The following is a 9,255-nucleotide window of genomic DNA, read 5'->3' on the forward strand; positions in this document are numbered from 1 at the left end:
GTAGACTTAAAAATGAACAGCAGTGCTGACCTGTGCTAACATAACCATCGACATCATAACTAACCGTTATCATAATTATTGATTATCAATACGGACAATGAATATGCCTCGATGCTCAAGATATTTTCATTCTGGAAATCTATGAAATTTTATTGGTATTTTTCATATACATTCTGAATTTTCCAATTTTCTAAAAAACATAAGAATTTTATAGACTAGACTTTTTTGTCAATAAAATGTCATTATTTAAATATTAGTAATAATTCATTTTGTATAGTTACGATAAACTTCAATAGATATTTCTACTCTGTTAAATAGAAATCTATGAAATACCGCTCACGGTTCTCTATATATTCAGATGGAATTTTTAAATCGTTAAAAAAACGATCAAATTTTATAAAGTTTTTTTTATTATACATTATCGATGAAAACTTAATGACTTAAATTATAAATTAAGAACGATCCATTTTATATGATGAATTTATGATAAATTCCTATAGATATCCATTTTGAAAAATCAGATAGCAATCTGTGAAATTTCATTCACATATTTCATATACGTTCAGATAAGTTTTACAATTCGCTAAAAAACAATAGAACCTTATTATAGACTCTCAGTGTTTTACAACACTGCCGATAGAAAAGAACGAAAGATTAATAACGATTTTATTTTTATCATTAATACATAATTGATTGTTATTCGTTAAGAAAACAGAATAAATGCTAATTCGTTATTTTACTATTCTTTTAGATACAATAGATTGAATCCGATAGAAAGAGATAGAGTTTCTATCGTTAGTTTCCAACATACAAATCTTATAGGAATCGATAAAATACAATAGGATTTATATCTGATGCTTGAAAGATCGATACAACATAGCAAATACAAATTGATAGAAATTAGATTCTTAATCGTTCTCTATCAACTTTTTTTTACCTGGGTAATGTTTTTAACATAAATAACTATATTTCGGACTATTTTGACGTTATCCAGAATGCACCACATGGAGGTATCCCTCTAGTAAAGTATCCCTCTAGTAAAGTAAAAAAATGTTTAAATAAGGAAATACAAAAAGAGGGACGTAAAGCGAACCTCCAACGTGCATCCTGGATAACGCCAAAATAGTTCGAAAGTTATACAGTAGTATTTATATGAAAATACTATAAATAACGATTGTGATTATGAAAATAAATTTTTTTTTAACAAAAAGTAGTTATAACTCTGAAACGACTTATTTTCGGACGTATATTTATTAAGAAATATATGTGCCAGTTATTTATGTATTATAATTAAATAAATATTTTACATGTTTCAACCTTACTTCATCAACATATTTTTTTCATATTAAAAATAATTTATTTATTGATATTATTACAAAAATGTTTATAATTTTACACGAACGAATATAAATTTATTTTGAAACATTTAGTAACTTGCAATTAAATTGATATTTTGTTACATGTTCCGACATTAATTATTTGTACGTAATAATGAACAGATAAATTCTATATAGGAGCAACAATAATTTCTTAATAAAAATGTCATTGCATATTGTGTGCGTCCATGCGTGTGGATGGATGGGTAGATGTGCGTGCGTGCGTGCGTGCGTGCGTGCGCGCGTGCGCGCGTGCGTGCGTGCGTGCGTGCGCGCGCGCGCGCGCGCGCGTGTGTGTGGGTGTGTGGGTGTGCGTGCGCGTGCGTGTGTGTAAGTGATATGTAAGTCGAGATATAGTGAATGATAATAGCAAAACGAATGATAATAGATATAGTTGCCCGTTGTTCCTTCTTTAAAACTGCGCGAGAACTTTCAGTTTGCAAAAAGTTATCTACGGGTTCGAATATTCAAAGATTTCTGTAGTAAGTTTAATATTTATTATAATCGAGTAGATCTCGTAAAGTCAGCAATAAGCTGAGCGTATTTATATTTTTGAATTTTTGTTATGTATACTTTATTCAAAGTCTTATATTATATTTACGATTTATCGAATGTTTATATCATAAAAGAAGAATGCATTTTAGATCAGACAAGTTCCTTGTAGTCAGTGGTATTGAACTTATTATTATTATGTATTATGTTTATCACTGTTGGATTAATTTAATTGCTTGTTTGTTGATTTAATTATGCGTGCGTGTGCGTGCGTGCGTGCGCGCGCGCGCGCGTGTGTGTGTGTGTGTGTGTGTGTGTTATAATAATCTTGAAGTTGCTGAAAGGATTCTGAGTACTTTCACCATTTGTCATATCATCATGCCTAAGCACGTGAAATATCAGTTCCGTGGTTAGTAGAGGAAAGATCCCTATTGAGATACCGAGTTCATTTTGGATAAATGTTAGAAGTCTATGAGCAAAATTTTAAAAAATATAATAATTCCCTTCATGTTGAAGGGAATTTAATAAGCTTTAAGATAACGTTGTATAAAATTTAAATTCCATTTTTTTTTTAAATTAAAGAAATATAAAAAGTGAACAAATCACAAAGTCAAAAAATTGTGCTCCTAATATGAGATGCTCCGAGAAATCGATAGTAAAACGCAAAGTATATTAATATTGCAATTAAAAAACTATATTTCATGTTTCCTAAAATGCAAACACACCCAGCGTGCGTGAAAAATGAGCATGCATAAATTAAAATACCCAAATACTCTGAGGAGAGAACTCTTCAGATAGTTGGAATCAACCATTGCAGAAATAGGCACTCAACGTTCATTCCGGTTGTCCTTTTTATTATTATTATACAATAACATTTACTCTTTAGCAATGATTTTTACTATACATAGGAGCATGGATTATTTCATATTAGAAATATCCTGGATATCTCATATTATGATTTCCTTATGGTTTTATGGTCATCAAATCTAACTTCTATAATTAAACAATTCAACATATCGTATTTTTCTTTATTAGTACGACTTTACTCTATCACTACATGAAAAATTTATTGTATATATCAAATATTTATTTATTAAATAGTACACAAGATTTAAAGTGTACTAAACTCAATGAAACTTGAAGACATCCAAATTCTAAAACCTTTTTACAATGACAACTATAGGCATGATCTAATAATAAATTTTCTACTAAATGATTTTCAATCCAAGAGCAATAAAATCATAGTGAAATCAATAAATAGCGTTTATTAATTTAACAAAAACGCCGCTATCTCATATTAGGCGTCTATCTTATAATAGGGGCTTTCCTCTAAACTTTAATCGCAATTAATTTAAAGACTGTTATAGTCTTGATATTTTCATATTAGCAAATAATATTTTATTTATTTTCGTCTTAGAATGTTCCAAAAAATCTGTTTTTAAAAGGGCGGATTAAATTGTAAAATACTCTATACAAGATGATTAAAAAAAACATTTGTTCTTGAAGTATCATATTTCTGACTTCATTCTAAGACGATTTTTCCTTTACAAAAATTTTATCTGAAATTTAGTTTTCAAATTACACGAAGAAATAACGTATCACGGTCGCGTAAAGGAGACGGACAGGAGCGGCGCTTACGATTAGACGCGAGTGCTTTATGCACAGGGCGCATACTGATCGGACCTTTATAAAAATTTCTTCTCACTTCTACTACAGTAGTATTCTACTACTATCTCTTTGTCTTTCACATAAATATGATAATTTTATTAAATTATAAATTAAAATGATGAAATTAAAATGAATATTGAATCCTTTAAATATCGGATTGTTTTTTACATTGATAAAATTATTAAAAAATGTAGTAAAAGAGCGAAATTAAACAATAATTACGTGCAGTAAGCACATAATAAAAACTATTGACGTACAAATTTATTGACATACAAATCAAAAACTTATTGATATACAAATCAAACAATTATTTCAGTATATCGAATTCTAAGAATTCGTTTCTTACAATTCGATATACCGAAAACTTGTTAGACTTAATTATATGTCAATAGGCGTTACAATAGCAATTATTGTCCAATTTCTCACTTTTACAAAAATTTCCTTAACAATTTTATCTACGCTATTGCGCTCGTAGTATTTATTACATACTTATGAAAGTCTTATGAGAAACGCGCTTCTTAACAGTCAAAGAGTTGTAAATATTTAAAACAAAATGTAAGCCAAATAAACTTTAAAAGCTAATTATTATCTTAATTATCGAATTGTTATTATCTTGTAGATGATTGTTCAATAATTCCATTTTGCTTTAGTTTCTTGAAACAGTCAGAGGAATAAATTTGATGGTTGTTCAATGATTCCATTTTGCTTTAGTTTCTTGAAATAGTCAGAGGAATAAATTTTAATGCATCGTAATAGTGCTCGATAACGATTACAGTAATTCACTTTCTTCACTCAAATATTAAATCTTTTTAAGTAAATATCAAATCACGTTTTAACAATGAGATTCTTCTTTTATAAATTGTCACATTTCAACATATTGACACTTCGATTATACTCACTTGATAAAATGAAGAATTTATTAACCGATAATATTTACCGATTTATTAATTAACCATTGACAATCACAAACGATTATTCGGCGATTGAAAATCACACGAAGGAAGAAAGGAAGAAGGTCTGGAAGTATACAACACAACGTGTGTTTATGTATGGCAAATAGCTGACTGACTTTCTTGGTTATGGGTGCAATGAGTGCAGTTCCTGCATCACTAATAGCATTTTCCACTGGGAAAACTGGTGCAACATTGGTACACAATGAGTGCAATTGTGTTGTTCCACTGTGAAAACTAAAGTTCAGTATTTAATTTCCATTCAGTGTTTATGTTTCATTGATAAAATTGTTGCAAAAAACTTGCACTGAATTCAACTTTTGCTCCATTTTTTGAAGTCAGTGAAGACCAGTGTAAGTTGAAATTGAGGTTGTGTTCGTACTTTCTCTAAAGTATGATATTATGTTATAATATGATCCCAGCAAACAAGAATGGATTAAAATGGATTAAAATTTTTTTAATGCGTACTTAAATTCATGAAAATGGATTGACTGGATTGAAATGGATTGGATCCTGCTGACAATTTAATATTCGAAAAAAAAGAAATATTCATATTTAAGGATTACAAATTTTATTCCTAAGATATTTATAATAATTATTATCTGAAATTAATTACTTCAAATTGGTATTAAAAAACGCACCTTAGTGAGATTCGAATCTGGAACCTCTGGATTATGAATCTTCTACGTTATTCGTTACACTTCTTCAATTGGTGAATGTGTTATTTATTCTCTACTTCAATTACAACTAACTGAACTAGTAATGAAATTATATAGATATAATAAAGTATAAACAATTTACATTACTATGAGACAACATTGGATAAGTGTAGCATAATCTAATCTCGCTTGAGCGATGTCGCATGCCGTGATTAGCCTAATATTCGAGCTGTGTTCGACTTTGTTTGCGAGTGTTCACATCGATCATTCATTTTATTTCTAATAAAAAAAAAATAAAAGAACATAGCTCAATTATTTTTACGTTACAACTTTATTGATCTTAATTCTATTTAAAAAATTTCCTACTTATTAGATGTACAACTTTGCTTCTGCCGTTTTCCTATAGATGGCTTTAGCGGTAAGTGGTGGTCGAAATAAATAGATCATAGACGTCATACAATAAACTTGGGCATCTGTCAACATAACCCCATAGAAACATTAGTCGATTTGTGTCTACATCATAAAGTTATTCTCGATTGAAAATGTCAGTTTACGAGCCAAATTCTCGTCATTTGCGGGAGGTTTTAATTTTTTGCTTCAATATGAAGAAATCTGCGGCTGAGGCTCATCGAATGCTCTCAAATACTTATGGTGAGGCCGCTATTAGTGAAAGAACGTGTCGTGAGTGGTTTCAACGCTTCAAGAACGGTGATTTTGACGTCCAAGGTCATGCTCTGTATTTGGTGGGACCAGCTCGGCGTATTATGAATTGTTAAAACCGACTGAAACAATCACAGGCGATCGGTATCGAACGCAATTGATGAGTTTGAGCCGAGCATTGAAAGACAAACGGCCGCAATACAACGAGAGACACGATAAAGTGATTTTGCAACATGACAATGCTCGACCCCATGTTGCGAAAGTGGTCAAGACATACTTGGAAACGTTGAAATGGGAAGTCCTACCCCAACCGCCGTATTCTCCAGACGTTGCTCCCTCTGACTATCACTTGTTTCGATGGGACACAGCCTAGCTGACCAGCACTTCCGGTCTTATGAAGAAGTAAAAAATTGGATCGATTCGTGGATAGCCTCAAAAGATGACCAGTTTTTTCGACGCGGGATTCGTACGCCCGAAAGATGGGAGAAAGTAGTAGCCAGCGATGGACAATACTTTGAATCATAAATGTATAACCAGTTTTTTTACAATAAAGCCTCGAATTGCGGAAAAAAACGGCGGAAGCAAAGTTGTACACGTAATATATGAACAATGGACATTTTGAACACCTATTGTAAAGAAAATAATTAATCTGCCCTTTTCAAGGCAACCAAATATTTTATTATGAAGAACATTCTTTCAGTTTGTAAATTATTAGAAAGCAAAAATAAATAAAATACTTATAAAATATTTAGAAAATATACCGATGTCTCACAGAGTAATCAAAACGCGCGGGCAATATTAATTTCTTTTTAAAAAAATTAATTTCATGTTTTCAAATTGCCGCGTTCAGAATTCTAAGAGGTTTCGCATAATTAATAGAATATAGAGAACGAGAAACTGAGAATAGAGAACAGTTGTCGATTACATATTTTAAAACAAAATGCAAATTAGAAAAGTGTGAACAAATTTACTAGAATATTTATAATTTAAATTATAAATACTATAGTATATTCGTTGACTTTTGTAATTGTCACTTCGTTTTAACATACACAATTGATTACTGTATCTTTGATTGTATATAGTCTTTAAGGGTTTATCTAGATAAACTTGCATAAACGTATACATTAGAAAAATTATCCAATCGTATTTCTATTATAAAGACGAGTAATACTCAAGAATTGTGTTCTGCTCGTCAATTTTGATGAAATTAGACTTATTGAATGCGATTTTGCATGAAACAAAAGAATCTGGCAAAAAAAATGTCGCTCTGCCTCGTGAAATATTAAGCGTTAAAGTTCACAACTATTTAGGTTAGGAAATCTTTACTACTTTACAAACAAATTCACCACTTCAAAAATAAATTATTTTATAATTTTTTTTTGTTTTCGAAATAATGAATTTGTTATTAAAGCAGAGAATAGCTTGTTACTTAAAATTTATATCTTCATTTCATTTATATGAATTTAAATCCAACATTTCGATATACTCAAGAATTGTATCCTCTGCTTCCTGATTTTAATGAAATTATTTTAATTTATTCGACGCGGTTCTGCATCGATCTGACAGATTTCCTAATCTAAATAGTCATGAACTTTGCTTAATATCTTGATTCGTGGAGCAGAGTGACACTTTTTTTGCCAGATTCGTTTCATGCAAAACCGCGTCAAATAAGCATAAAAATTTTATCAAAATCGGCGAGCAAGACACAATTCCTAAGTATTACTAAGACGGGAGCTGCGCGAACTGTACCCAAGAAAGTCAGTCAGCTGCTTGCCGTACGTACACAAGTTGTGTTGTCTTTACTTACAGTGTTTCTTTTTTCGCGTAATTTTTAATCGTCCAATAATCAATCATTGGTGATTATTAGTGATAAATTGATTAATAAATTTCTCATTTTATCAAATGAATGTAATCGAAATGTATGAATATAATGAAAATATAATGAAACGTGACACAATTTATAAATGCAAAATCTTATCGTGGAAACATGTGACTTAATCTACATATGACTTTATCTATATACTTAAAAAACATTTAATATTTGATAAAAATAAATTACAATAAACAATTGTGCCGAGCACTATTACGGTGTATCCAAACTTGTTCCTGCGACTTTTTCAAGAAGCTGGAGCAAAATCATTGAACAATAACAATTTTATAATTAACATAATAGTAAAACTTTTAAAATAGCTCATTTATAATTTAGCTCGTTTAAACATTCATGATTCTTTGAGTGCTAGAAGCGCGATTACGTTTTTCATAAAACTTCTCATAAATACGTAATAAATGCTACGAACGCGATAGCGTTAACAGATAAAATTGTTACATCACAGAGAAATTTTTGTAAAAGTGAGAAATTATACAATAATTGCGTGACACAAGTATTATAACGTGTATTGACATATACTAACAAATATTTCAGTATGTCAAATTGTAAGAAACGCTCTTAGAATTCGACGTACTGAAATAAAAAAAATGAATTGTATCATTTGTATGTCAATAATAATTTTATAGTGCTTATTACACGTAATTATTGTTTAATTTCGCTTTTTTACAACATTTCTCTAATAATTTCTAATAATTTTATCTATGTAATTAAAAAATTCGATACTCAATATTCATTTTAATTTCATCATTTTAATATACAATATAATTTAACGAAATTAGCATACTTAAATATATATGTGAAAGAAAAAGAGTGTGGTAGAAGGGAAAGGTAAGAAGAAATGTGTTTTTATAAATGTGTGAATGGATCCAGTCAGCGCGACCCATGCGTAGAGCCCACGTCTAACTGAGCGACCCTCCTGCCCGTCTCCTGTACGCTAATTATTTCTTCTTGTAATTTAAAAACTAAGCTTTGGATGACATTTTCATAAATGAAAAATCGTCTTAGAATTCGATCAGAAATACGTTTCTTCAGAAATATCTTCTGGACTGTTCTGAATCACTCTGTGTTTATATATATAGAGTGTCTGGAAATAATCGCCAAATATTTCATAGACAGGTAGAGCGGACTAAACTGAGTCGAAAAATCCTCTACTATTTTGTAAGTTTCTCCAATAATAACGAGATATTAATCCTTAAAAATAGCCGAATACTGCAAATTGTATACGCCTATCGATCGCTTGGCGCGCGGGCCGTGCGGAGCGGGGATAGCCTGGCAAGCACGCCGTCCAAGCTATAGAGGCTTGTAGCGGTGTGCGCGGCGCGGGGCGTTTGCCAGCCAATCCCCAACTTCCAAGGCCCGCGCGCCAAGCTATCAATAGGCATATATACTTCGCAGTAGGTCGGGCGAACGCGTATTCGGCTATCTTTAAGAATTAATATCTCACTAACTATTGGGGAAATTTACAAAAGGTAAAGGATTTTTCATCTCAGTTTAGTCCGCTCTACCTGCCCATGAAATATTTCGCGATAATTTCCAGACACCTGTGTGTATATACATATATA

At 31.0% G+C, this 9,255-nt stretch overlaps 1 protein-coding gene across 2 annotated transcripts in view; it reads right to left on the minus strand.

Annotated features, from left to right (window-relative positions):
- Positions 1-9,255, minus strand: part of LOC108693791 — a 130,369-nt gene that overhangs the window by 70,270 nt on the left and 50,844 nt on the right. The gene's annotated exons all lie outside the window — the stretch shown is intronic.

Source organism: Atta colombica, unplaced genomic scaffold (assembly GCF_001594045.1).
Source record: "Atta colombica isolate Treedump-2 unplaced genomic scaffold, Acol1.0 scaffold99, whole genome shotgun sequence".
NCBI classification, from domain to species: Eukaryota; Metazoa; Arthropoda; class Insecta; order Hymenoptera; family Formicidae; genus Atta; species Atta colombica.